Consider the following 4,152-nt stretch of genomic DNA (forward strand, 5'->3'; position numbering starts at 1 on the left):
AGCGCAAGGTGTAAGGAGTCCGGAGAGGGAAGAAGGGGCAGAGTTAGGAAGGCTCTGAAGGACAAACAAAGCATTTTGTGTTGCATCCTGGAGGCCGTGGGAGCCACAGGAGTGTTTTGAGTAGGGGGTGACATGGCCAGACAAGCAGTTTAGGAAAATCCCTTTGGTGGCTGAATGGAGGACAGACTGGATGGGGGAGAGACTTGAGGGGGGTTGATCCCCAGAAGCCATTGGAATAGGCCGGGTGGGAGGTGATGAGGGTGGGGGCAGGATCAGAGGAAAGAAGCTGGTGAACTGGAGGGATTCTATGAAGGTAGAAATGGAAGAGCTTGGCAGCAGATTAGACACGAGAGAGGATGAGGAGTGGGGGAGGGCGTCTGGGTTGGGATGCCCTGGATAGTGTGGCAGGGCCCTCGGAGCAGCAAACTTTGGGAGGGCAGGACCAATACAGCTCTTTTTGCTGCCAACTGTCACCTCCATAGACCTGCACGTGCGTAGGGAGATAAAGGCTTCTCACTGGCTAAAACACAACAGGCTTTGCTGTTCACAGATCTACATCATAAAAACCAGGAGGGGGCAGGGCATTCACTTCGCCTCCTGGGGTTACTTCTCCTGGCTCAAATGGACCGGCAGCTGCGCCAGAGAGGAGCTGGGGGACAACCCCGTGTATGAGTGGCTGTCCCCAGGTAAAGTCGTCATCTGTAGTAAATGCCTCTGACGTCTTTCCCGGCCAAGACACTGGCCCTGGCCAGATCTCTAAGGTAGAAGGGATGGACGAGTTGCAGTCTTCGTCATGGAAAGGAAACCTCGGTGACAGGTTCTCCATGTAGAGGCCCAGATTCCTCCCCTGAAACAATCCAGTGGGGAAGTCTGGAAAAGGGGAAGAAAAAGTGATGGAAGAGAAAAGGCAGGATGAAGGTAGAAGAGACAGAGGGAAAGACGGCTGAGGCAGAGGAGGGTGGAGGCCAAGGAAGGCAGACTGACCAAGTGTGAGGGAGGGGCTCGTGATGCCGTCCTGGCCCCTGCTGGCAGAGCCCTGCATGGTGGGAGATGCCCTTTCCTTCCTCCAAATGGGCATTGTCTTTGGGGATGGAGCTTGGTGCTGCCACCAATCAGATCAGGGCTCAGCTCCCCCCACCCCACTCTATCCCTTCACAGCCCCCCTTTCCCTTTTAAATACTTACAAAGATATAATTGTATTCAGTCTTTAATCTGTATATTAGAAATGCACCAATGCCAGCGCTAATCACCCTAAGCGGATGACCCTTCTTCCCTCGCATCCACACCCAGGGAAAGGAAGCCCAAAGCAGAAATGCAGTTTCTCCTAAACGCTCTTCTCAGTTGGGATCTAGCCCTGGTGAATGTTTTCCCCAGCTTTTCACTGGCAGCTTCACCTCAGGGTAGATCAGTGCTTGGGGAGGGGGACAGGGTGGGGGAGGAGATAGAAAGGAGCTCAGAGTGCTGGATGCCAGCTGACCAGGCAAGTCTGCATTCATAGGGTCTCCTGGAGGCAGCCACCCTCCCTTCCACACACCCCTTCGAGAATCCCAGTGCCCTAAAGCATGTGCTCCATAGTACCATTCAGGTTCAAAAGCACTGAGCCCCCACCCCACACAAACCGGTCCTGCCAAGGCAGCCAGAGGGAAAAAAGACCCAAGCTTCCAGAATCAGGCAGTGTCTCTGCCTACCTTCCAACTGCAAACCTTGGCTTCCTCCATCAGTTGTGCTGTGTCTGCTTGCTCTTCAGACATATATCCTCCCAAAGAAATTATGGGGGAGACCCAAGTGTGCCCCAGGAGATCATTGCTCACCTTGGAGGAAGCAGCTCTTCTCAGAGTCGGAAGCCAGTTGGTGTGGGGCTTGTGAGCAAGTGAGTGGGTGTGTGTACATGGATGGGCATATGAGAGGGCCAGAAAAGGGACAGAAGAGAGAAGGTGAGGGCGAATGACCAGGCAAAAGGTTCTCAGAAGGCCTGCCCTCCTCAGCTACAATGAAGGTCCTCTCTGGTTCGGAGGGAGCAGGTGCTGGTACAAAGCCTACACCATTCTTGTTGCCAGCCTCAGCCAAGTTCCCCAGGATGGTATTTAGTAGGCTCTCGAGGAAACCCCTAAGGGAGATGCCTTCCTTTGCCTTCCCTTCCCCAGCTCCCACCCTCATCCCAGGGGACTCTCCCTCAAACACTCTGATCAGACGGTTCCTTAACCTGCCCACCTCTCCTTCTCTCCTGGCTCCTTCCCTCCCGCCTGCAAACACCCCCATGTCTCCCTGATCCTGAAGAACTGTCATATCCTTCCAGCCCTGCTAACTATCATCCCATATCTTTTCTGCCTTTTGTAGCTACATTCTTCCGAAAAACCTTGTACAAAGGAAGTCTTCGCTTTCCTCCCAATCTCTTTCTAACACCCTACAGTTTGGTTTATGACGTCATCATTCCACTCAAACCACTCTCTCCGAAGTTACCAGTGGGTGGCCATTGCCAAAGCCAATGGCCTTTTCTCAATCTTTGAGTTTCTTTGACCTCTCTAACAGCTTTGGACACTGATGATCCCTCTCTCCTCCTTGGGACTCTCTTCTCCCTAGGTTTTCAGGACACCCCCTCTGTCTCCTGGTTCTCTTCCTCCCTCTCTGATGGCTCCTCCTCTGTCTCCTTGGCTAGATCCTCCTCCAGGTCCCACCCTCTCACCATAGGTGTCCCTCAGGGCTCTGTCCTGGGCCTACTTGTCTTCCCCCTCTAGAGTGCTTCACTTGGAGATATCATCGGCTTCCAAAAGTTCAATTATGATGTTTATGGTGATGATTCTCAAATGTTCTTCTATGGTCCTAACCTCTCAGATGACCTCCAGTCTCTTATATCCAACTATTCATCAGACATCTCAAACTAGGTGTCCAGTAGGTACCTTAAAGCCATCATGTTCAAAACAGAACTCATTCTCTCTCCCCTAAACCCTCCCAGCCTCCTACCTTCCCTACCACTATCAAGGGCACCAGCCTCCTCCCAGTCCCTCAGGCTTACAACCCAGGGGTCCTCCTGGACTCTTCTCTCTTTCTCAGAGCCAATATCCAATTTATTGCCAAGGCCTATCAAGTTCACCTCTGCAGCATCTTTCCAACGCTCCCCCTTTTCTCCTCTGACCCTGCCCCTAACCTGGGGCAGATCCTCATCCACTCACATCTGGACCGTTGCAGTAGCTGCAGGTGGGTCTGCCTCCAGTCTCTTCCCAGTCCAGTCCTTCCTCCATTCAGCCACTAAAGTGATTTTCCTAATCATGTTACTCCCCCGCCCCCCACTCAAGGACAACGAATGGCTCCCTATTGCTTTCAGGATCAAATACAAAAAGGCCTCCTGCTACCCTTCTGGTCTTCTCACACCTTGCTTTCTGATCTTTGATCCAGTGATATTCGCTTTCCGACTGTGCCTTGAACAAGACACCCTATCTCTTGGCTCTGGGCATTCTCTCTGGCTGGCCCCCAGGCCCGGGACACTTTCCCTCCTCCTCTGACCACTGACCTCCCTAGCTTCCTGTACATCCCACTGAAGTCCAACCTGATGCAGGAAGCCTTCCCCAGCTCCTCTTCTTTCCAATGCCTTCCTCTTGTTAACGATTTCCTGTCTAGCCTGTACAGAGCATGTTTGTATATCTTTATTTTCACAGGGTCTCACCCATTGGATTGTAAACTCCTTGAGGGCAGGAGCTGTCTTCTGCTTTTTATATTCCCATCTCTTAGTAGCGTGCCTGGCATGTGGTAGGCACTTAATAAATGTTGAGTGACTGATTGATTTCATTCTACTGCACCAATACTGATAAATCGCCCGTTGTTTCTAGAGTCCTGGGGAGTGGGGCGGGGCACCTAGGCAGAAAATTTAGACAAACATGGTTGCATCTTCTTGGTTCTCACAGTTTGGTGGGGATAGGAAGCAGACAATAGGTCACCATCACAGCTAAAACGCTGTGGGAAACTAGGGAGTGTGTGGGTCAAGGGGAAGAGTATAGGGCAAAGTGGTGAGTCTCTTAGAGCAGGCTGGGAAAATTCTCCCCAAGGCCAGGTTATTCTTCCCCCCGGTCTAGGAATCCAGGTCCCTCAAGGACAAAAGTGCCTTGGGACCATGGGAGCCTGGTGTGAGAGCCAGCAAGTCATCTGAAAAGGTGGAGC

This window comes from Trichosurus vulpecula, chromosome 6 (assembly GCF_011100635.1).
Source record: "Trichosurus vulpecula isolate mTriVul1 chromosome 6, mTriVul1.pri, whole genome shotgun sequence".
NCBI classification, from domain to species: Eukaryota; Metazoa; Chordata; class Mammalia; order Diprotodontia; family Phalangeridae; genus Trichosurus; species Trichosurus vulpecula.